Genomic DNA, 27,824 nt, shown 5'->3' on the forward strand with positions numbered 1-27,824 from the left:
ACTATTCTAGTATATTCAATGACTGAAAACAGATTAACACACTCCATTCCAAACCAATGGACTTCTACAGACTTCCAAATCAAAAAGGAATAGGTTCTATATTCATCTGTATTTTTTCTTTGTGAATCTTAGACCATATTTTCGGCAATCGTGAAGAAATATTTTTTTACACATCATGTCTGCGAACCAAGTGGACACTGGACAAACATACATACACATTTACAAACACGGCTGTCAACGCACACCGCTTATGTCACACGCTCGTATTGTTAGCGATGATCTAAGTGCGGCGAATCTGCGCAAGCGTCGCACTTGTTTAGTGCAGAACAATTATTTTTCCAGTACCCATAAGGGTAAAGAGTTTATTCTTATAAGAAAGTTGATCGAATCATTGAGAAGTTCGAATAACGTATCTATCTGTTTAAATGTATAAACTAAATTTTTCGACAACAATAATTGGGCATATATATTTTTTTTTGGAGTAAGATATATCAAACAGGCAAACATTTTATGAATTGTAATTTGTAACATAAATAAAATACATTTTTAACTACAATCTATATTTAAACCAGATTGCCCTTATTAAAATGTATTATTACTCAAATAGCTTCGCTCACACACCCAACACTTTAAAAGCTATACTAAGCTACTTATAAAATCAAGATAAGCAATCATTCCTCCAATTAAAATCATCCTAAAAGCTTACAACTTTTGCGGATATTCCAAAAGTTCGCATGAGTCACCAAACTCAAAAGTCTGCAGCAAAATCAAAGGTCGTCGACCCGTCGCATACAGCTTGTTACGCGCGACTTGCCTTGACCGGTGTTGTTCAAATATAAAATTAACTTCAAAGTGAAACGAAATTGTTGAAATTTCTTCTGGTAAAATTTTATTTGTCATTTACTATTTTAGTACTGTAAACTTTTAAATTGGAAGAAAGCTCTATCCACTCATATTGATAAAAAACTACAATATTCTGCAAAAATTATAGAAAACTTTGTCAGCATTTAATTATATATATTTACCAAGATGTGTGTTAATCCATCACGTATAATCAGCTAAACATCACAAAAATTAAAAGTCTAAAATTGCACAAGGACTGCTCTACACTTTATTATTATTAACGTAACGATACCAATGCATGTTCAATATCTAATTCAGGTCACAAGTATTTAGGTTACACCATAATGCAGCGTATTCCATTGAAAATAGCTGCATTTGTTTATAAACACACAGATTTCCTGCTCCAACAATAATAATGTAAAACGGGTCGCAGGATATTAGCATTGTATATAAACACATACATTGTTAAGTGTTGTATTTTTGGGACACGGTATTCTCTTTAAACATAATGAAAATCATTTTCCTAAACACATTATTGTTTCCCGTCAATGCACCAAGTAGTAGGTATCTACACAAATTTTGACAGGTAATACATGTTTAAAACAAACAACCAAACGTTCCGTTTAAAATACAACGTTTAACTTAAACTCAAACTCAATCGATTCGGAAGATCCCAATCCAACCTTATAAATATCATACAGGCGACAGGAATTCATAAGAATTGGTTGAAGAAATTTATTAAAAAAAACTGGACATCTTACAAATTCGCGAAACAGTAAGATACTATAACAAGTAAATGAACAAAGAAGACAAACTCATAAACAACATATTTCAGGCGCTGGCAGGTGTAGCCTATAATATTGCAGTTCAAATAAAACAACCCATCGGAACGCTTGCATTCCATATATCCACAGTGGCAGACATGCAAAACGAATACGTGTTTCGTTAACTTAAAAATGTAATAACATTTCAATATCTTTTCAAAGCCTGATCCTATTCTAATATATAAAAATCAATGCCACTTTTCGTTGTAATTCCATAACTCGAGAACGGCTGAACCGATTTCGATAATTCTTTTTTTATTATATTCCTTGAAGTACGAGGATGGTTCTTATGTAGACAAAACGTAAACATGTACCACGGGCGAAGCCGGGGCGGACCGCTAGTATTATATATATATATTTGTTCTATTTAGAATATTTAACCAGAAAATCATAAAAAAATTATATTTAAAGATGGTAAGATAGATGATGGATGAAAGTTTCTAACTATTTTCGACAAACGACTAATCCTAAATGGGCGAAACTTATCACCAAGTATAATGCAGTTTCCACTACTTTAACGAAGAATACGTAAGTGGCCTACTTCAGATAAGGCTTCAATTAAGCACGATAACCAGTTCATATAACCGGGTACAATCCACCCATAATAACCATCCCTGTAACCATACAACACAAGCAAAATTCACCCACCCCACACAGCCGCCGTAACTACCACAGCGCTCGGGGTCACTAATATCACCAACTGACAGACACGACGACCACCGGCGCGCGGGGCAATGCTCGGAGGCGCTGCATCTCGCGAAATGTTCAGATAACAGGTCAGTAACTTGCGAGTTGTGGATCGCGTGCTATGTTGTAAAACATCGTTACGAACACGCGGCGCGTACAAACTAATTGACGAACATTGTACAACAGCTAGTACATTTGTATTAATTTGAACGGATTTGAAATGTGATTATTTAAACACCATTATTTAAACTCAAACATTAATTCATTCAACTAGACAGTGTGTAGAAGTGCTTTTGAATCGTCAATATATACGTACAGAAAAATAATAATTAGTAATTACGGTTCGGAAAGCAGTTTCTACAAAGTAGAACATGATTAAATTAAACCAATAAAATACTAAGATATGAATAATTCTGTGTTATTTCATGAAAAGTAAAATATTTTAGACACATTATTTTCAGCGCAGCAATAGCTAATTTTAATTTTGTTATTACAATAAAAACGTCACTTTTTATTCACGAAGAATCACGACCTTGTAGGCAATTATGAAAAAAATACTCAGTACCATCGTATCTATACAGGAAACTTATGTTTTAATACGAATAAATATTTCACAAATCAACAAAATGAATCGCCACCACAATAATGTGACAACAGTCAGAAAAATGGCACGAATATTTACCACAGTGGACACAATTAAATTCCAATAAATAAAAGTCGAGCGGCGCGCCACCCGTTCCAAGAAACAGATGCCGTATCGTATCGTATCGTATACGTACCGTATCGTGTCGTCGCCAATTTACACTCAGATTGTAACGATAATGCGCTTAAAACATAATAACCCGCTGACTCAACTGATGGGAAATATTTATGGACGAAATTTGTTTTAATTCAAACACTGAAAAGCGTGGAATTTTTATATTTATTGTGTTATGTCAAGATGAGTGGACATTATTCATTTGTGCTTAGCATTTTGGTATTTGCGTCGTCGACTATAACAAACAATTGTTATTCTTCCAAAAATAAACGAACATTAACATTTAATACTAAAATATAAGTCCGCAAATAGAGATAATTCGAATTTGAATTTTAACCAGAGTGGTTTATACCCATAAATGGTAGTTATGTATACAATAATGAATACAGTTAAAAAAACACGCTTAAATTAATGAAATTGTCGTATATCAATACAAAGTCTGAATTAAATTTGTCCATTTACAGTGATTCAAAATCGGGTCCGAAGAAGTCGGTTACATACAAACATACAGGTGAAGCTAATAAAAGCGTATTAATATTACAGCAATCCAATATCCTACTAAATATCAAACCATCAATATTATAATAGTGATCATAATAAGAGCGTTCACCTTCAAAACATCACCAAGACGGGACAATACAGCCGGAAGCGCACGCGCATCGTTCTGTGATCGATATCGTCGCGCGACGGGAAGTCGACACAAATAGCCGACTCTTGTACTGAATCATCGCATTGTCACCGCTTCGATTCCCGGCTGAAGCTAATTTTACCGCGGGGGTGGATTTACGCGTTCCCTGATGTGCAATAAAACATTCGCCGTAATTTGTAACATCTCCAAATTACTCGTCCGATTTTTATTATGAGCGTCACGCGCGGTTCAAATTAATTTCACTGTAATAAACGTGAAATTAACGATCGCTTTTGTTATTTCGGCTTCACTGAAATATGCATTGTGTTACTGAAGAAGAATGTGTTCAACGCGATTTTAATGTACTGTATGTAATTTATTGTTCACCATTCGAAAAACTTATACACTAACAATTTCAGAATCCAGCTATAATAAATGGATGATACATTCAAAAATTTTATACAACAGCGACGTCATAGCAAAACTATACATTATTAATAGCACTGGTCCCAAAATAGATCCTTGTGTCACCCTCCATAATTTGTCCTTGATTTGAACATAATCACGAAACTAATTACTCGTACAACGGGTCTCATGTTACAAACATCCCAAATCTATTGAGGACGACAAGGAAAGAGGAAAAAGGTCATTTGAAACGGTATTATCGAGCGGCAAGGTCAGGCGCCGTGACCTCAAACTGTCCATGTGGTCAGTGACCAGGATGGCCATTGATAAGGGGCACGATTATAAGCGCACAAAATACGTACATTTTACGAATAGTACTGCACTGATTTTATATCTTAGAGAGAAGTATTGACTTTGCTCTGTTGTTTATAAGATAAGTTCTTAGATAAGGGCATCTAAGGGCAAGTTATAGAAGAGGTGAATTATTATATCCACGTATCCAAATATTAACAACCTTCGCAATTTAAAGTTTTGTAAATTAATAGATTTTACATGATTAGAGTAGATAAATAAAGCAAAACTCGTTTCTGCAATAATAATAACCACAACTTGGCCAAATAATAATTAGCGTACCTGCAGTTCTTTATTAATTGTAAATATATATTTCAAAATGTATGCAGGTGTAAACATTTATCTAAACCAACTATCATTGCTTGGTAATATATTAATGAAATGCATTACGACACTTGATTTAAATACCATATCACAAGCAGACATCAAAAGAACATCGCTCAAAGAAGAAAAACAAAAGCCACCTCCACGAACAAACGCAATCCAACGTCACGTCTGTACAGCCAACACGCACTTGGCCATACCCGCGTCCCATTGACCGTCATCGGAATGCAGAACTCCGCCTGCCCTCACATGCTATACTGTCTGATCAATGAATTTATAGATGCCCCATAATGACAGCTTTATGCGACCTCTCAACGATAGAAGAATATACCTTGTTTGTTTTTTAATGCATCCATTATAGCTATATTAAATTATTGAATGAGACGTTGTTTGTGTGCGTCAACAAGTATATGGGTTAATCCCGGTGTTTAATAATTGGAAATATGTATGTTTGTTGATTCGTCATATTTTATAACGGAAGAACGGAAGTTCTTTGGACGAATGTTGGAGCAAAAATAAAAAGCTGTTTCTTTCCTTCTGAAGAAGTGATAAATCGCTGTTATTTAGTAACTAACTATCCGAAACATTGAAATTGTAACACTTAAAATTGATTGATCGACTTTTTAATTGCTACTTATCATCCCACGCAATCCAAATCGATATAAAAACATTGATCAATTACAATTTCTACTAACTCAAACCACATCTAACAAACCAACACCAAGACAATTTCGACAATATCATACATGTCAAAAACAACTACAGAGCGATAGCGCAGAATTTTAATGAAATTAATAATGCATCGGATCGTCTCATTATCGCAGATAAAAATGAGTGCCGTTATGTTACATTTAATGAGACCGACAGACTCAATGATCCGTCTTCCCCGACAGCTGAATGGGATCGAGGACAGATATCTAGAACTTATTAGGAATGTAAATTGATTTAGATTTATTGTGATATTCGTTTTTGTATCGAGATAGATAATGTGATAGATGACGCTATTGACGGCAGTGAAAATCAAAATCTTTCTCTATTGTTTGTGAGTATTTTAAGATATCCTTTCGCGATTTTTTATGATTAAAACAAACAGCCCGCTATCAAAAATGTGACAAGATCATGTTTATTTTTAAACATAATCTTGTACACTACAACTTTTCTTGGATTATGTGTACTAAAAAAATGTTATAAATGAGAAATGAAGCGATGAACCGTTTCATTAAGTGTGATAATTAATATGCATACATCTATTCCAATAGAATTTATTAGCCGAAACGATGACTTCATCAAAGTTGGTAATAGCTTAATTAAATAAACTAACAAAGCCGCGATGTTGTCATTTTAGTTTATTAAGGAAGACGGAGATGATTGCGGAAAATATCCATAAATACCTAAATTGCATTAAATACCACTTGATAACGAGCCATATAATTTACCTCCCGACGTGTTTATTGATTATTTTGTCTCATTTATTATCAACAAAAATGATAAAAAGCTGGAAATTCTTTCATCTTTGAATCATCAGGGAATTATTTTTTTAAGAACTTTGAAACGCAACATCATCGTTTATGCGACAGCAGATTTATTAGAAACATAATGGTCAATGGAAAAGATGTTTTTTGGGGAAAATTAATCCCTCTATTACCATCAGTGATATTTGTTTGCAAAGCTCAATCAAACTGTAATTAGAGTTTAATTCAAGGTAAACTCATCTATTGACAAAAGCAATCTTATGAGTTACGACAGTAAATCACATACTTGCTACACAAGCTACAAATGCGGATGGTGTTGACCAAGGCAATCAGGTAACATGAGGTCACACATTACAATTGCTTACGAAAGTACCGCAGTAACAAATAGTTAGCATTCAATGGGACTAAGAACTTAATCATTTACAGACAATCGAGAAGGAAGAAACAAACAAGGATACCCATGTTAATAAATCAAGTTAGTTCAGTACAGGGCTTTTTTTAAACTGCGTGCAATAAGCAATAAGCAATGTGCAATAAGCACAAAAACTAACATAGTGTATATTTCACCAAATTATAACTAATTATCTGGTTATCCGTTAGGATAACCAGACCGTACAGCATTAAAAGATTATAATATCAATGAACGACCACCCGCGGCTAGCCTCCACTCCATACCGGTCCACATGGTCAATATTTGACAGTTATAAATAACGTCTCGCCTTGAATTTACACGCATTTAATTTGTTTTACGATTGATTAATACTATTAATTATTTGAATTACGATTGATAAAATAGATTTTACACTGAGTTTAGATTAGAAATAGCAGCATTGTTGCAGCGTAGAGTAATAATAGCCAGGCCTTGAATAATACTGAACAGCATGAGCCATTAATCTAGCATTTAGCACCTAGAATAGCGCGCTATTCTGAGAATAAATTATTATAAATCGTAAAAGCATAAGTAATTCTGTTTTCCTGTTACTATAACGCGGCTACACCGCAACCTATTACGAAGGGAATGAATAAAGCCTCTAAAGAGGGTAATTCTATTTGCACTATTTGTACCTATAAAAATACTTGATGTTGCGGTAGAACTGAATAAGGTTTTACGAATTATGGAAAGTTTAAATGAACTTAAATGTATTGGAATTCATTATTGTAACAGGTAATTTATAACAACATTATAATAATTTAAACAAAGTAAACTCACCTCTTGAAGCGAAAAGCCAAGAGTTTTGCTTAAACGAGTCTGAATTCTTCTTTTTCACAATAGGACTGGGCTCCGCTATGCTGGCTTGCCGGCTCCTGTTCAACGGCGCTTTAACACTCTTCTTCTTAGCTTTTTTCAACGTCCCGCTATGAGACTTCCTTAAAGTGTTAACTCTGACCGTCTGACTTTTTCCTCGCACCTTACTTTTGCTTCTAGACGCCTGTCGGCTCAATCTTCTTCTCCGGTCGCCTATTGCTTTCTTTGCGGGCATGTCATCATCTGAATCCGTTTCCATTGGAGGTACGTACACGGACAGCGCCGCGACTCGCTTCTCCTCTTCTAGAAATAGTTTAGTGTGGTTCATAATTTCATCAGCGTTAACAGGACCGTCGACTTCTACCACCGCTTCGACAGGTTTCATCGACGTCGGCGTCTTTTTACGTCTTAGGAAGTTAAAGCTGCCGACAGATGATCCTTTACTGCTTTTCCTTTTTGCATCTTTAGCATCATTTTTATCATCTTTTTTGCTGTTTTTTCTTAGGTCTAGTTTCATGTTGGAACCATGAACAGAATCTTCCTCGCTCCATAAGCTTTCTCTAGACTTTTTTCTATCACAGTTTTTGTCTACCTCTTTCTTATGATCAAACCATTCATCGCCTAGAGTTTTTACGATTTCCAAGGGATTCGATAACGACATAGTTTTCCTATGTCCTTTCTTTGACCTCGTTTCGACTTCTTCATCTGTTACCGCCAGTTTAAGCGATTCCTTGCTTATGGTGTGAGCCTGACTGAGCCTCGGCAGCGCGTCATCGCTCGCTGAGATGACGTCACTTTGACAATCAGCAGATTCGTATAGCGACTCGTCGCTTTCATCCCGCCGTTCTAAGAAAAATGTTTTTAATAAGTACCCTGATATCCTACCATTGAATTATAAGCAAGCATTTCTATGCCATGTTTACCAGATATATTTTAAACGTGTTTTATAATATCTAACAGCGCAGTTTAAACTAACAAATTGATAAAAACGACGAAGGTCAACGATTGAGTTATTATCGCGTTATATAAAGTGCAAAAACTGTTTTAATGATGAGATGAAATGACGGATGGTTGAATAATGACAATGATTATGGGATAGACAATACAAACAGTATAATGAAGGATTATTCGTCCTCGATATAAAGAGAAGATGACATACGTGCGATTGAATACACAATAATTACACTGCGCAGTTGACTCAACGAGAAACCCTACGGTTCAAAAGCGAAACGAGGTACCTACTCGATGTTTAATACTTGTCTTCGATTCTTCGAAAAACCTTCGTATGCATGACGTGATGTTACAAGTGGAATAACATCGTTATAATTGCAAAATACTTTTTCGTAACGCGAGAACTGTCAATTACATTTTGGAATATTTGCAAATTGTCAATTAACATACAATCCGTTTGGCTTTCTATGCAAGATGGGTGACAAAAAAGGCGAGTCTTGTAAACGATCGCGATGTACTTATTACATCTGTAACTAGAAAGCGCTTTGCTTTCTCCTCTAACTTTGGTTGTGGTGAATTCAATATTAATGAGTTGCTAAATGGGTCTCTTACGAAATACAATTACATATCGGTTTGTAAGTCCGCTCATAGACGTTATACAATTAATTTATATATGTCCTGTTAGTGCAATCGAAATAATTATTAAGTACGATTGCGCAAGTGATAAAATATCGGAATGTTAATAATTATTGATATGATAGTTCTTTGTTATATTATTTAAGATTTTTTTAATCTTGATTTTAATAGAATCTACCAATTAGGAAATATTTTTAAATTTACAATAAAATGTTCTACAAAATATCAACAGGCATAGTTTTTGGTAGTTTTAATCGAAACAAAAAATTGTATTTACTCATCCAACATTCCTCCTCCTCCTATTCATTATGCCTGTGTTAATATTTAACAGGAGCACACCTAAATGTAGCAGCAAAATAAATAAACTACAATTAACCCAAATGTCCATGCAACAAGAGGGTCATCGAATTAGGTTAATCGTAACACGCAAAGCCTCAAATTTATCGTCTATAAAAATGATAGTTTATCAATATAAATGTATATCCAATATAATTAGGTATCTAATTATTACATTATTTCAAAACTAAAGGACCTACCCACTAATTTTATAAATATTCCAAAATGATTGATAAGTATTTCGTTTTGAGAAAATTACTATATTAATTCGATGATTACAAATTATAAATTACTTTAATTTCGTTTCTAAACTTTTAAAATTAAAACTACAACTAACCACTAAATTAAACTTAGTTTTATCCCTGTTTTAAGCCTCGATTAAGAAAATAAACGCACCAAGATAAACCCACCCTTACACAAATACATACTTAGCATCTCGTAATCCATGTAAGACAATATTACTACCTTACACAACTCTTATCTATCGTTCTACACTGATAACCCGTGATAAGCCGGCGGGATAGTTAGTAAACAGAGATTAACCATTTTTAACGCTAGGTTGTACTGACCAAGTGACCGATTTTTATATTGCGAAATAAGTAAAAAATTATTTAACAAAATCGATACTGTGTATTGTTCATTAATATGAAGGACTTCGTACAATTTGACAAATGAGTTTAAAAATTAAGAAAAAATTAAAATATGGGTTTATAATACACATCGACTTTTTCATTACATCAATTTTTTTATCAGTTCTGTACAACTACAAGTCAATTTAAACAATACACGACGAACAAAAAAAAACATATCCTCTCTGCGCTACTTGATGACGTCACAAAAGTCAACCACCTCAAGCTTTTTGCAGACGCGAAGTAGACTTTAGGTGGGCACGTCTATTTATCTATATAATAATATTTGCATATCATTTTGGTAACAGTTTTACATACGGTTGCAAAAACTATTTAAAAAGCTAATTTTCTGAAAAATTTTGTGCGATTGGATAGATCTTGAATATCTTTATAGAAATAAAAATGTGCTTTTTATAAAATATCTCTATACAATTTGTTTACTGCCTTTTTTGTCACATCTTGCATAATTACCAAAGAATATACCTATATGGAATCTATAGGTAACTGTCATTATTGTACAATTTTAGTCGCATATAAATCAATAATAAATAAATTGTTCCTAAAATAAACATGCAATTGTGCATGAATGTATAACATCCGACCGACTCAAACCTACTGACCTTCTGACATTGACACGATTAAATTGACATTATTGCTGCAAAGTGGAACGTACCGACAAAATTGTTATGTCACATGATCCATAAATAGAGTTCGACAAAAATTGTTTCGTTTTTAATAGCTATTAACAATAAATTTAAAACTCAACGAAATGTATTTATAAAAGGCACTTCCTGATATTTTATGTCTTATCAATTTGAGTTACTTTAGTAATATTATTTTATTAACAAAATACGTAAAAAAAACTCTTGTATATATAATTTTATCTGTTATTACAACTGGCATAGAAACGCTTGTCAATCTCATTTGTTTTAATCGAGTTGGAGTCATTTCTATTTTAAGCATTATGACCATTTTAGTTAGATAAAATTAAGAAAAACAATTACGCAACATATAAAAAAAAGTTACGCCTGTTTAACGAATTTGTATCTTTAGCGTAAAGGGGCCATCCATAAATTACGTCACACGTTAGTAGGGGGGGGAGGGTATCATCAGGGTGTGACATAGTGTGACAAGGGGCAGGGGGGCTCAAAAGCTTTGTGACGTCACATGTGAAATTTATATGTGAAAAAAAAAACTTGATTTTTTTTTAGCACTCTTGCTAGTTTCTTTCTCACAACAATATTTAACTTCTAGATCAGTGTTATAATTCAAGTGAGAAATTTTAATGCAAGTGGGGTATTTAATCTTACGAGTAATGAAAATATGAAATTAATTGAAGTACAACTGTTTTTCTGAATACAAACTTTATTTTGAAAAATGTTTGACGTCACACAAGGGGGGAGGGGGTTCTAAAAATGTGACAACCTGTGACAAGGACGGGGGGAGGGGTATAAAAGTTCTGAAATTTGTGTGACGTAATTTATGGATGACTCCAAACCAAAGTAACAGCAATAGAATATAATAATAAAGTTGTCTTTAGGTGATTTATATAAATTTTCAATATTGTAATAAAAAAAATAAAAAAAATCAAATCAAAAATCTTTATAAAAACGACTCCAACTCAAACCTAACAACATACCCATAGACACTTTGATATCCAAAATGTCTGAATATCGTCGTCTCTCTTTATCGCTCTCCGTCGAGGTCTCTCGCTCACTCGACTCTCGAGTCGGCTGTAAGACATTTTTCTTCTTGCGCAATTTATTAAGACCATTTTCCACTTTTTCCGGGACCTTAGGGTCCCTCTTGAACCACATCATACCGACCATATAAACGGTAATGTCAAATTATTTGACATTTAACGATCACTAAATAAAAACACAAAAGTTAACGTGTAGATTTTCATGAAAATATCACTGTTTTTATCTCACTGTAATTTCCACAAATGCACTGATATTTAAAAACTTCATCCATTGTTTTAAAATCACTTTTGTATCACATCACAATTGCTTTACCTGAAAAGTCAAATTAATTCATTTACTTTATTTTGGATGTCAAATTGATGTCCATTACCATTACCATTGCCTTCAAGATTGCGAATTACGATAGGTCATAATGTAGTCACTATTTAGTAATATGTGATAAAACGAAAAACATATTTGATATTTACACCTAAACACTTCAATAGTTTACAACAAGTTCTTAATAATTAGGTAGGAAGTAATCTATGTATGCAACTAACATTCAATAATTATCACTACATAGTATAAAAAAGTCGCTTTCCGCCGTATGTGTCTGTATTCTTAAATCTTTAAAATTACGCAATTGATTTTGATGAGGTTTATTTAAAAGATAGAGTGGTTCTCGAGGAAGGTTTTAGTATATAATTTGTTGAGTTTCCTACCAAGGCAGCGAAGTCGCGCGCGGAAAGATAGTTATATCTTTGTTATAAATATGTAACTATCACGAGAGAAAAATTTAAAAAACTTAGGTCATACTTGTGTTAATTCGCCAAAACCAAACGCACAGGGGATCTTAAAAACATATGTTTACACAAATATATGAACTAGAAACCACAACACGTGTCCCATTATCTTAATATAGTGAGCGATATAAGTATACATTTATGCTATTTGAACACCATTGTGTATGTTTGTGCGCACGCGCACGATAAACCACGCAATTTTTCACTAGGTTAACGTTTCAACATCGCACTTTATCCGGGCTATTTGGTAATTTATAAATAAACTATAATATTTTTAGTTCATTTGGCTTGTAGACTAACTAACCAATGTATCGATACAAGCTGTTGTATATTTCAATTCATATTAAAAAAAATAGTTATAAAGTGATAAAACCGTCCTTTAGCGGGTTGGAATATGTGATGTGATCGAAAAACAAATCTGTCCTTTGTTAAATTTAGGTCAATTTACCCACATCCCTAAAAGTATAATATGCGATAAGTTTTCCATTTTACTTTCATACAATAATGAATATATGTAGCACCAAAATTAACATTGCAATACATGTATGAGTACCTAATAGTATCCCGTAGCGGAAGCTTCCCATCGGAAGTCCGTGCCATAAAACGGTTACGCAATGCGCGGGCGCAGGACGCGATAATTTGCCCAATACGGGCGCGAACTTGTCCGCTAATGTTTTAAACTGTTGGTAATGTTATCATGTACCTATTTAGTAGGCTATAACCGTAAGTACTATTGGAAAAATAATTAGCTGAATGTTTGAAAGTGCATGTAGGTACGTAAAGGCTCCATCTTAATATTTTAATATGTACCTATGTTTTGTAATAAGATGCTTAAATATATAGAGATCTCTTTAGTTAAAATAAGAATAGGTACAGTGCCACAAACTTAACTGACCCGGTGGCAAAAACTGGAACTACGTGCCGCCATTTTGAAATGTCACATTTTCACAGACTTTTCATACGAAATATTTTGTTTAAATAAAAAGAAATCGACATCAGTGACACCGTCACCGGGTCAGATAAGTTTGTGGCACTATACCTATATCATAGGAGAAAACAACGCTGACAGCTAGATAACAATATAAACAACAAAATTTAAGCTCACTCATTAAAAATATACACACAATAATTTAAACAGCAATCGTTACAGGAACTTAAAACATGTGTGATCTTTTTCTTTTCTTTATTCACTACTAGCGGTCCGCCCCGGCTTCGCCCGTGGTACATATTAACGTTTTCTCTACATAAGAACCATCCTCGTACTTCAAGGAATATAATAAAAAAAGAATTATCGAAATCGGTTCAGCCGTTCTCGAGTTATGGAATTACAACGAAAAGTGGCATTGATTTTTATATATTAGAAGATATGAAGATAAACGAGAACCACCTGACAACAGACAGGCGGCAAAGGCGACAAATATACAGGGTGTAATCGTTAAGTGTGTATAGGCGATTATTCCGTAACTATGGCAGATATCAAAAAACTTTATACTGATATCGAAAGCGCTTTACCTAACGAGTAAAATGACAATAATAACTTTTAAGAAATAAACGGGAAAATGTCCAAAAAAGTTACATTAAACACTCTCATACATTGAATTTTCCATACATTTTGTGTTCAAAGCAAATGTTTGAAGTGACGTCCTCGTTTTGGAATACATTACCACTCTGCAATAGTTCGGGTCGAGAGAGATCTATCAGTTCCTTCTTGTCGTTGTCGTTCCATGCTGAAATGCACCTGGATGACGGGGGGTAAAGTTAAAGTGACGGGAGGTATAGTGACGGGTGTTAAAGTGACGCGAGTTATAGTGACGGGAGGTAAATTGACGCGAGTGAAAGTTGCGGGAGTTAAAGTGAAAGTTAAAGTCAAAATTATTTCTATTTAGGGAACATATAGATACTTATAGATACCTAATAAAGGGAAATTTTAAATGTAGTTTAAAATAACGAATAACAAAATTGACGCGAGTTAAAGTGGCGGGAGTTATAGTGACGCGAATTAAAGTGACGGGAGGTAAAGTGACGCGAGTTAAAGTGACGGGAGTTAAAGTTAAAGTCAATATTGTTTCGATATAGGGAATAGATAATTAAGGGAAACTTTAAATGTACATAGTTTAAAATAACGAATGACAAGTGACGCGATTTAAAGTGCCGGGAGTTATAGTGACGCGAGTTAAAGTGACGGGAGGTAAAGTGACGAGAGGTAGTGGCGGGAGGTAAAGTGACGCGAGTTAAAGTGACGGGAGGTAAAGTGACGTGAATTAAAGTGACGGGAGGTAAAGTGACGGGAGTTAAAGTGACGCGAGTGAAAGTGACGAGAGGTAAAGTGACGTGAATTAAAGTGGCGGGAGTTAAAGTGACGTGAATTAAAGTGACGGGAGGTAAAGTGACGTGAATTAAAGTGACGGGAAGTAAAGTGACGGGAGTTAAAGTGACGCGAGTTAAAGTGACGCGAGTGAAAGTGACGAGAGGTAAAGTGGCGTTTCCACATCGAGCTCTGTTTACAGTATCTTTTTTTTTTAATTATATATACTGCTTCATGGCAATCTGTTGATAACAACAATTTGTCTGTTAGGTTTTTTTTTTGCTTAGAAGGACACATCTCAAATGGATGTATCATTCCATCCTTACAAATCTGCCATGTAGTGTTGGCACACTATGTCTCTTTAGTCTTCTGTATTGAAGGCCTTGATCTCCGCTTAATTTAAAGGCTAGCTCATTTTTATGATTTGAAAGTCTTTTCTGGTAGGCGTCACTAAATTTAGTTATCTCCTGTTTGACAGTAGGTAGCTTTAAGTCTAAGTATATGATCCTATTACTGATGTACGATGGGATGTTAAATAAAGTCCTTAAAGTTTTTATTTGGAAGCGCTCCAGTATCTCTATATTACTATTACTAGCTGTACCCCATAGTTGGATGCCATAGGTCCATATGGGTTTCAAGATGGCTTTATTATATACTGCTAATTTGCTTTCTGTCTTCATTTGTGAATGGCATCCAATTAACCAGTAAAGTCTACGAAGTTTCAAGTCCAGTTGTTTCCGTTTTGTCAAAATATGTTTTCGCCATGTTAGCCTTCTATCCAAGTGCATGCCTAAGTATTTAGCATTATCCTCTTGAGGAATGTAATCATTGTTCAATTTAACTGGTGGACACGTGTCTCTCCTGAGTGTGAATGTAACATGTTTTGATTTACTCTGATTTGCATGAATTCTCCAGTTTTTAAGCCATTCCTCTATTTTATAAATGTGATTTTGCAGGTGATCTGACGCTATTATTGGATTTGAGTGAGTGGATAACAAGGCTGTGTCGTCCGTGTATGTTGCGACTATGGTGTTGTCTGAAGTTGGAAGGTCGGCTGTGTAAATAATGTAGAGAATTGGTCCCAGTATGCTTCCCTGTGGAACTCCTGATTTGATCTCATACAGTTCTGATGTCACTTCATGAAACTTCACTTCAAAACAACGTTTGTAGAGATAAGATTTGATAATGTGTAAGAATGAGTGTGGGAGCATCTTTTTAATTTAACAGTATCTAAATGAATTTTTATTAAAACTTGTGAATTCATTTAAGCACCAAAAATGAAAAGAACCAAAATTTTTCATACTACATGTTTAGAATAGTCATACTTAATGTATGGGAGTGTTTGGTGTAATTGTTTTAATTATTTCCCGTTTTATTTTTAAAAAGTTATTGTTGTTATTTTACTCATTAGGAAAAGGGCTTTCGATATCAGTATACAGTTTTTTGATATCTGCAATAGTTACGGAATAATCAACTGTGCACACTTAACGATTGCACCCTGTATATACGTACACATTTATATAATTAATGGCATTCATATGAATAAAACCCGAAACATTCGCACAATTGCAGCTCGTTAATGGTCGAGCCGTTATGTGTAATTATTGTGCCAAATATAAACATACATACGGTCGTTTAATTATATTTCTTGTGTGTATTGTTTCCAAAAGATGTGGTTATTTTCAGAAACGAGTTAATAACTGCGTATTCAGTTAAAGTAGCTTTGTATTACGAGAAAAGTTGTGCAATAGGTTACGTGAATAAGGCTTCTTTTAATATTTACTAGATTTGCGACTTGATTCATGATTTTCATATATTTATCAAAAAAAAATTCACTTAAAATTTTAGAGTTCCGTCTCTTAGAAGTAAAAATACGGAACCATTATACGACTTGGCTGTTCGTCTATCTATGTGTTTGTTAAATGTTGAAATCCCTATATAACTTTTAATTTGTAAAATCGTATGAATATTCGTATTTCACATCTGTGACCAAAGAACCATCACAAAAATACCTCTATTATAGCTTACTAGGTCTCCACCCGCGGCTTCGCCCGCGCAGTCAAAGAAAAACCGGCATAGTTGTTCATAGGCGTTCCCGTGGGATTTCCGGGATTGCGTCATTTTCCCGGGATAAAAAGTAGCCTATGTCCTTTCTCGGGTATCAAAATATCTCCATACCAAATTGCATGAAAATTGGTTCAGTAGTTTAGGCGTGATTGAGTAACAGACAGACAGAGTTACTTTCGCATTTATAATATTAGTATGGATAATGTATGAAAAATATTTATCACCAGCGTGTTATCAGCTACAGGCAAGTTCAACCGTATCAATCTCAAATGCTAACCAGTCTTGCTCGTATCACATAATATACTTCCGCTTATCTTGCGACATTAGCTGAATTAAAACCATATGTGACTCATTTATTGATTGATATATTGTATATTTAGTTTGCTAATCTGTACTATTAACATTTAACATCTACAACATATAAAACATAAGTCGTACATCTTCTCTTCATCATTAATATAAAGCTAAAGAGTTTGTTCTTTTGTTTGAACGCGCTAATCGCAGGAACTACTGGAATCATTTCAAAAATTCTTTCACCTTTGGATATGTAGGTAGGTACGTGGTACCTAAGTGCAGTAAGCTATACATTTAATATAATATGAAGCACGGCGGAAATGTGGCGAATCACAATTTAAAATATAAACTAGTTGGCTTGTACTGTTTATTATTTTCTAACGCGGATATGTTTTGTTCACACGAAAATATACCAAAATTTAATTCAATTGTTTTACGTCCAAAACAAAATCTAACATAACCCAATTCAATGTTTTTACTCCACATTCCTCCACATCCGTACCTACTACCTACTACTTACAACAACAAATTGTATTTTTACCGCAATACAAAACTAACACATCCCAGATTTGTGTTAAAATAGCGCATCCATTCACACAGTACACTTCCTATATATTATTAGTGATGTGCTATATTCACCATATTTGTCTATAATAAAATCTAAAAGAATAGTATAATATAGCCCAAGAGTTTATTTGTTTTGCAGAACTAGAAGTACTAGAGTTGTCTGAAGAAACTATCAGTTTGAACAGATTTTGTTTTATTAATTAAATAAGGCAATGTAAATCGGCTACGACCAATAGATTCAGAGCATTAATTAAAATAGGAAAAACATACTCCCTATGAAAGCAGATTACGTTACGTGAGTCAGTTAGTAAATATCGAAATGTTTACACGATAAATCTAATGAAAACACAGCATCTCATATAAAACTCGTTTACACACAAAAATTTTACAGTTTGATCTCTCTTAAATCGATGTTATCAGTTTATTAACACTGAAAGGGCCTACGCCTCATAATTTCTCCCGCGAAATTCCTGTTTGTTTTAATTTAAACGTAACTCATGTTACTTCCTGATTATGAAGTTAAATATAAATTTATTATTTTAACGAAACTTACAACAATTTTATCTCAACTCAAAGGTTTCCACTTAGAGAATGTGCCAAATTTGAAACTTGGACAATTTGAACAATGATCCAAGATTGTAATTAAAACCAACGACTCCACTTCCATTTACACCCTGATGTCTGGTTAAAACTTTCTATAAAACATCGATAAAAATTAGTCATATAAAAGGTTTATCGATAACCATATTTCACATCCCTAGCACGTATCAAACGTTTGTATTACCGTGATATCATGTTTGGAAGTGCGCCAACGTACCTGCGCGCGCGTCGCGCATTGAAACACTATTTGTAAACAGTTCTTATGTTTTATGTTATTTTAAATGTGTTATTAATCGCGTTGAAAAACATAATATAATTTAAATGTGCAAAGTTATTAATTACGCATTAAATAATGATGTCATTTTTTAATTCGGGCGTGGAAAAGTTTATGGAAACAATGATGTTGCTTGCGTATAATCGTCCATCCTGATGCAATAAGTTATTTAATTGAATGAATAAAGGTTTAAGTTTGGCAGTGCCTTAGAAAGCTTTTTGCATTTTTTTCAATGTGAAATTCGACTGTTCAATCGATGTCTGCTACTGTTTTTATCATTCATTAAATAAACACTGAGATTCTCCTTACAATTATTTATTTATTTATTACACTTTACTGTGCTGGTATAAGTACATATTTGTATTATTTCACGTCATAAAAGTGATCTTTAGTGCTAAGGCCACCGAAATTAAAAATTATTGTATCTAAAGGTATTTAAAGACCAGTATGTAGCTAGTAAGTAACTTTATTCATCCACGTATTTCCAGAGCAGTCCCCTTACAAGCGGGTCCCCAGCCGCGTACCGTTCGACGTCATCTTATATTCTATGGTTAGGCTGCGCGCGCGCATATTGTCACGTTCCCGTGCCGCCGATCGATACTAAACCGTCCTATTGTTGGTCGAGCACAATAATTCGATTTTGAGTTGTTTACATCTTGTTTTACGAGATTTTACTGGAAATTGTATATTTTTAGCACGCGTTTTAGACATTGTAATATTATGTAGGTCAGGCTAAAGTAACTTGATTGAATTATAAATCGTGTATTTAAACACGTATAAAAGCAATATTTTATAGCATACAAGTGTCTTGCTTGTTTACAAAGACTTGGAATTGAACTTGGATTGTCTTAAGGAAATCGCTGTTGAGCTCTTTTATTAAAATTCTTATTTATATACTTTTCTCTGCACAATAAAGAATTTTTGATAGATTGACTGAATATTTATTTTCATTGTAATTTCTAAAAGTATTTTGCTTCAAATCGGAGGCAGTTACTTCACGTAGTTATAATAAACGCAATAACACATTCAATCAAATAGGCTAAATGACATCATAGTGAAGTGCAATTAAACACAACTTATATCGATACATGTATAATGTTAATCTCGCCGGATGAATGTTGCATAATTCGCATCGTTGTGTGTTTATGTGTTTCATTGAATAATGAATCATTACGATATTGGTATCCTATTTACTAAGTGAAGGAATTTTCAACCCAGTATCAATATATCAAAAAGTTCGTGTGTATTTTTGTTGGTCCAAATATAAATATAACTAATTAAACTCGATACATTTGAAATTTTGTTACTTCTTGTAGACAAATTTGTAAAAAATTATAGAAAGAAAATAGGCTAGTCAATACTTCAGTCAGTACTTGAAATCCATCCAATATAACTATACATATAACAACTACAAGTCTACAACAACCCAAAGTCAAACAATTATACACCTCCATTCACAGAACAGAACAGGAAGAAAAAACTGTCAAGAAACCAAAACTCAGCCAAAAATAAAACAAGAAACATTCGTTTGAAACGCTCGAGCTAACATCAAAGTTGAAACCGAACCACATGGCGGCGCGGCCTTCCAGACACTTGAGAATCGAAATCCATTCGTAGATAATAGCCAAACATTTCATTTGTATTTAAATGAACTATTTACGAATTATACATAATCTTAAATGCAAAGGGAATTGAATTTAATGATAGTGCAGAAGAACGAAGAAGAAGATAACTAAAGAGGTCACTAAATCATTACGACCAAAAACTGTACCAAACAAATATTTTATTTCCGGTTAGACTAATAATATCTATGAAAACTGCAGTTCAATGCATCAACTATAGCGAGATTCGTATGTTTGTATATCAATAAAATTCACAATTAAATCTGGTCCCAATTGTCCCGTTGCAAAGTTTCAACATTCCACAACACGAACATTATCATCAAATTACATTTCTATAGCTTAAAAGTACAATTAGTTATCTGCTCATCGCACAATAACTAGGTCAAATTTACACACTATATAACATAGGTAGGTATACAGAATACAGATATAAATACACCTTACACCCGTTACATTATCACCCTTTCACCTTATCTGCCACATGTTTTTACACCCGTTTCATTTAAACTTTTTATTCCACTACACCCCGTGATCCCGTGTTTACAGAAGATATTATAGCAATCATATTCGTTTATTTATCCACATCAATATGAAAGCGAAAGTGTTTATTTATATTTGTTACTGGAATTTGATTTTTTATTCGCACTATAATATTACTTATGGCATGATTTATGATCTAGATTCCAGATTTAACAAAACTAACCGATTACTATATATTACTTTATACATATCACTATGTAAATTTCAGTGTGTATTCGTTTCCCAATCAACGCAAGCAAAGAAATCACACAAACCGTACCTACATATCATTACAAACATAACATCTACAATAACTGCCCATTGCTATCACAATTTTCTTCGAAAAAATACCACGCAATATCCAAAACCAACACGAGTAGCGGCACGGAATAACAAAAACGACACTATAAAAGAAGACACACACATAAAACTGACATAAAAGCGATCACGAGCGAAGCCATCGCCTCCGCTCTGTATGGCCGAGTGCCAAGGCATCGACACCACACCGCTCCAGGCTGATTAATCGGTAATGATAATAAAAGGTTACATCGAGAATGTAACTGTTTTAAACAATGTTATAATCATTTTAGTGGTGTTACTGAATATGCAGAGGTGCATGTAACCAGCATGATCAATGTGTTTATAACAGGTTTTAAAAAGGCGTATCAACTGAATCAGACTATGTTTTACAAAATGAACAAACATGGTAAGATTGAAATAGAAGTAATACCTAACTGATTACAACGGTAAAGTTTGTTTTGTAAATGTAACTGAAACTGCGTTAAGTAATACAACCTACAAAGATTTGCTAAATATTTTTTGTGTACACAAAAAAAATGATTAAGTAAGATTGAACATAATATATTGAGGAAGAGGGACTTTTGTAATTTCTTCATACAGCTGTATCTACTAAAACCAACCTTAACTTTACATACAACCCAAGTGGAGCCGGGTTAAGAGGCGAGTATGAATTTTAAAGTAAAATCAATAAATTCTCCAGACGCGTCTACGCCTACGTTAAATGGTTCCGATTAGAAGAACAATAACAATCCGTGCCGTATCATTTAGGACGTAGCTGTTTGAAATTATTTCAATTCTACATACATTCGTACTATTGTTTGATATAAAATCAATAATTTCAATGCTATGTTGTGTTTTACGAAAATTTTGTTTCATCTTAACTAAAAACTTAAAAGTATTCTGCTATTAACCATTCTCAATGGAGTTAAAATGAAAAGCATTCATATTTTATCAATATAACTAGCACATAAATTTCGCTTAAAAACAAACAAACTTATCTGCTTTATAACACGAAAGTACCAAGCTTTATTATATACTAGCTTCCGCCCGCGACTCCGTCCGCGCGGATGTCGGTCTTCGCGTGGATGGTTTATTTCTCCATTTTGAGACCTCTGACAATAACATCTTATAAATATCTATTGGACCCAATTCCCAAATACGGCTAGGCCTATAATAATACGCAACGTGTGTTCGCGGTTCTACAGAACAACGTCTATGGATAAAACTGAAAAATTAAGATTAATTTTTTCTACGTATTTTTTCAGGATAAAAAGTATCCTATTTTACGCCCAGGATAATAAGGTATAATTATATCAAGTTTCATCGAAATCGAACCGGTAGTTTTCACGTGATGCCTTCACATACAGACAGACAGACAGACAAAAATTTTTTTAATCACATATTTGGGTTTGGTATCGATCCAGTAACACCCCCTGGTATTTATTTTTTCAATATTTTCAATGTACAGAATTGACCCTTCTACAGATTTATAATATGTATAGATTTTACATTACATTATTATTTACATTTCGATCCCAAAATATCTTCTACAATCTACACCATATGTCATTCAGACACCGTTAAATTAATATAATCGAGCAATTTATCAAATCTTACGACGAGATCGTACTGGATAATTCCATCTTGGCAGAATTTTGGCCACAGCCTTCGATCTGGCCAAATGTGTAGGCGTTTTGCACGGGTGCACTTGTCAACTTTATGAGAAGCGAATCGAAAATTAGTGGAGATAATTCGAGATCAATATCATGATTGAATGATAAAGTATGAATGCAATGTCAACAGCTAAACAATAATTCTAATTGTTTGCTTCACAGCAAAATACCCTTACACAGTTAGTACAGAGTGCAATACAATTCATTATTCCTGATTAAACTGATAACTTCGAATAAACCGCAACAACATTTAAATTCGAACCCATTCCTACAAACATGAAAGCTCTAAAAAGTCACAATTACAGTTCACCCTCTAAACGATTCGAGCAGCGCCGCGGAATTAGTCTAATTTGCGGGCATATGCCGCTATGGGAGCTAGGGATGCCACTGCATAGTTTCTGACTAAAGTTTTAAAAGAAAATATAAAGCAAATCTACTATACTACATTATATTTTCTTTTAAAAGCAAAGTTTTAAAAGAAAATATAACAAGCAGAGGATTATAAGTCAAACATGAAATAGGGAAAACTTTAAATGGATGACGGTACGAGGCACTATGATGCATTTAAAGTTGAAATCAACCTTTCCTCATATCGCACCCTTAAAACATAAATGGCACTAAACGAAAATGTTAATTTTACAGTACAGCCGTTTTAAGATTTTTTAAAAATTGAATGGGTGATATGGAACTAAAAAAATATAAATATAGACTTGTGATCGGATTAAAATTACAGTTTAACTAACGCTGTTTCAGTATCCAGTGGCAAACAATAAAATTATTGATTATTTATTAATGGAAAAGCATTTTAAAAAAAATGTTTAGTATTGTGTCGGTTATAGTTTTCTAGTTATTCAAAACTTTTTGCTTAATGACCTCTAAAATGTTATTTTCCCTACATTGTAATAATAACAAAGAGAGAAATAAAACAGTAGAATTACTAAAATAATAAAGAATTATATTTATTTGGCACATGCTCATAGTTTTCGGTCAAAATTGCCACACATATTCATAATTAACAAGTCTTTTTGAATCTAGATAAAAGTATTGTCATAAATAACATTAACATTAAAATCTTGTTCTTACTACTTACTAATCAGTACAGTTATTAGAGGTATTTCAATTAATCTGCTAAGGTCAAATTCTTTCGAAGTAGGAACTGTTAAAGTTACGTAAAAATCAGCGTATCAATGGTCTAATTATCATGGGTCAGTAAAAATCTTGCAGTAACTTCGTTAACCTTCTTCGGTTTTCTATTAGAGTTAATCTTTTTATATTTATATCTGGGCTTTATCTCTGTTAAGTTAATAATAAGTTTTCGTGACTCTTCAGAAATTCTATCTGCGATTTTCAGACGACATGTACTTCCACAAGGTTTCTTAATCATTTTAGCTGGAAAAACGTTTTGAGTTTGAAACATATTTTTGCCTGTATTTCTTAGTATCTTCACAATATTTGTAGTATGTAACGATCTTATTATTTTTCGTTTTCTTGTAATTGCATCAACTGGCTGAGTTGGAGCTTCTTTTGCAGTATCGTTCATCGTTCCTGTGTCATTTGTATTAAAATGTATGATTTCGACGTTATCAGCAGGGCTGGAAGAGGCGACAAGATAACCATCATTCGGAGCAAGACCACTTTTAAGATTCGAATCAGCAGGAAGATGATCACTTCTTTGATGATTATTAGAAACTTCAACAATCTGAGTGAAGGAAATGTCATCAATTTTTGCATTTGGTCATTCCTTTTACTTTACATTTTGGGTTCTCTGTTTCGTCATCCGGATTAGAAGGGTCGAAATTATTACGTGTGTCTATAGTACCTAATTTGAGTAATTTGTTGGGTTAGGTTATGGCCTTTGTATAGACAAAGCTGAAGCTGAACTGGATGATGTGCTTGAGGACGAAGATGAGGACGAGCTGGACGACGAAGACGATGACGACGAGTTTGAGTTTGATCTCCTGCATTTTTTCTTTGATGGAAAGTTTGTTCTGTCATCGTCTGAGGCGAGAAAAAAGTTACCATCGTCAGTGTTAGTTTGGTTGTGATAAGAGCTTAAAGGATGAACTTCTCATGATGTTCAAATCGGACGCACTCATTGTTGTTGAAAGCGGTTCAACAATATCGGAATTTCTTTTAGAAGCAGGCTTAGTAATTTGAGATCCATCATCGTCATCATTTTCTTTTTTTTCTTTGATTGTTCTGAGTTGATAATTCTATTATACTTCTACATCTACTTCTTTTCGGATCCATGATAGTATAATACAAAAAGCCTTAAACAAAATGCCTTTTTTTATTATTAAATTCGTATAAAAACAAAATCCTAATTAAAGTTAACATAATTTAACTGACACTAATGTAATTGCGCACAGCGAAAATTTAAAAGCATATTTATTGATTAAATGGCTCTTTAAAGAAAATGCCCGTTATTGAATTTCGTATAAAAACAAAATCCACACTAAACTTATTAAATAACTGGCATTATATTCAAACTGCCACTTATGCATTTACTCACTGTAAATATTCGAAAGCAAATTAATTAAATAAGTGGCACTTTACACAAAGTGCCAGTTTTTGACTCACCTCGACAAGGATTTCCACCGGAGACTTGACGCGAAATGGCATAGTGCCGGTTTATCAATTACCGACCGGACAAATTGTGACAAATTCATAAGTGACACTAGCGATATCTAGCAAAAATTTGACGCATTAGAGCTACCGGGATCTTTGCGTTAGGCGCGTTTCGTTTTATGCCTTTTGACTGCATACTTAACTCAAAAATGAATTTTTTTGTATAGTGCCACTTATGTTTTAAGTGTGCGATATTATATCCTACATTAAAAACTATCTATAAAGAATTTTTACTAAAACAAACCTGACATAAAGAGCCAATTATAACATAAACATGATAAGAGACAAATCAAACAAAAATACTACACTAATGATGACACTAAAAACGACGATAAGCTCGTCACACCAAATTGTCTGATGCCTATCAAAACCACACACTTGCCAACCCTATTCCATGATGTCATCCCGTACGTCCCATACAGTGACACATCACACGAAACTGCCATATTGTAGCAGCCCGCATGATCCTGTTACTTGGCCACCATTCAAACATATACCCGAGCAAATTTACTTCAAAGCGATATCTGAAAACTATACTGTTATCTTTACTAAGGAGAAATGTAACAAACAATATCTAAAACTACTGAACCGTTTACAAAATTATTTTCAAAAGAAAGGCTTCAATTTATACTCCTCAATAACCCGAATGACATCTGAACTATTAAAGAAGAAGGAAAGAAAGCAAATAACGTCATAGGTACTAATAAAAATTATGCATAATTTATAATACCAACAATTAATCCACACTAATATTATAAATGCGAAAGTAACTCTGTCTGTTACTCAATCACGCCTAAACTACTGAACCAATTTTCATGAAATTTGGTATGGAGATATTTAGATACCCGAGAAAGGACACTACTTTTTATCCCGGGAAAATGACACAATCCCGGAAATCCCACGGGAACGGGAACTATGCGGGTTTTTCTTTCAAAACGCGGGCGAAGCCGCGTGCGGAAAGCTAGTACCTAATAAAAAATACAATAACATACTAGATCGAGTTTATGAATTGCACAAACAAGTTATCAAAGCTAGATACCGATGATCATGAGCCGTGCAAAAATATTATTTAAGCAAGATACCAAACTGGATCAATATAAATACAGTTATAAATCACAAAAAAGTCGCGACGCGTGCAGGAAACAGTTAGCAATTAAATAATATTCAAAACGAGACAGACAAGAGTTATTTAAACATTAAAATATTCGTGCGATTCCGGGTTCAAGTGTTTACTTCGCTAAAACTTTATTTATAGCTACAGCTTGTACTCAAATTATCTCGTTTTACCTGCACATCTTTAAAAAATATTATTTTGTATTTCATACAAAACTGTTGTATAAACTTGCGTCGAAATAAAACATCTTCATAAGCTTAGTTAAAAAAGATTTGTATTCACTTTGGAAAAGGCTTTTTTCTAAGCTTATTTTTACATAATTTTGGGCCAACACCTTATTTCTTTATTAGTTTCCGCACATTACTGAGTATAAAAACAACACCACTTCCACAATCGTCTTTAATCATAGATTTATTTATATTACGATTTCACACATTCGAGTACGACCATTAAAATTCCCAAACATGAAAAAAACGCTAAAAGCCATGTGACTACGATCCCGTGGGTAGCGATAGCACAGTTTCCATGAAACAATTGTCAGTGGGTGGGATGTTAGGGGCAGTGTAAACAATATTAAACTTAATTACGTTTGGACGCGGTTTATTTTCGAACGGCATTGCGCAAGTGAATCATGAGCCGTTAGTCATGTAGACATTGAAGAGGACATGAGGGCTCTGATAGTGTCCCGTATTGCTTACCGTGCTAATACACTGCTCGATTAATAGGCTATGTCTAACGCTAAAATAATAGATTTTAAGGATGGAACATTTGAAGGTGGACAATTACTTAAAACTTTACGGTAGAAAGAGAGAAGATTCTTCTGTAGGAAGACCTCATTTGAAACAACTTTTATCTTGCAGAATAATCACTAACTTATATAACCTGGACATTAGGAAAGATACGTAAATGGTTCTCAATAAAATATAAAAAAGATTGAAACAGCTGACCCAAAATCGATGCGTTGCTGTTATCACTTCTTCTGAGCTGAACTTCCTTATTCTTATGAGATCATGCTGGAATTTACTGACGTACCACAATAACATACTTTTGACCCGACCGGTTATATGTAATGCTAATAATTTGCAAGATAATCCTATCAATATGACATCAGAAGACCCAAAATATTTCAATACACATATTTGCAATGAAAATTTACATGACGTCACACAAAATGTTGGTTAACTATGCAATATTGGGAATATGAGATGAGGAATAAACCCCGTTTAAAATCTGTACAAAAAATCTTAAATTCCTGAATGCCCCATATTTTGACGGAAACAAAACTAA

At 33.8% G+C, this 27,824-nt stretch overlaps 1 protein-coding gene and 1 long non-coding RNA gene across 2 annotated transcripts in view; both read right to left on the reverse strand.

Annotated features, from left to right (window-relative positions):
* LOC123703836 overlaps positions 1-27,824 on the reverse strand; it is a 170,331-nt gene that overhangs the window by 35,112 nt on the left and 107,395 nt on the right. The gene's annotated exons all lie outside the window — the stretch shown is intronic.
* Positions 23,730-25,473, reverse strand: LOC123703837. The gene is made up of 2 exons (XR_006753054.1): positions 25,376-25,473; positions 23,730-25,065 (listed from the first exon to the last, which is right to left on the reverse strand). It is a non-coding gene; the product is annotated as an uncharacterized LOC123703837 (long non-coding RNA).

Source organism: Colias croceus, chromosome 27 (assembly GCF_905220415.1).
Source record: "Colias croceus chromosome 27, ilColCroc2.1".
Lineage (NCBI taxonomy): Eukaryota > Metazoa > Arthropoda > Insecta > Lepidoptera > Pieridae > Colias > Colias croceus.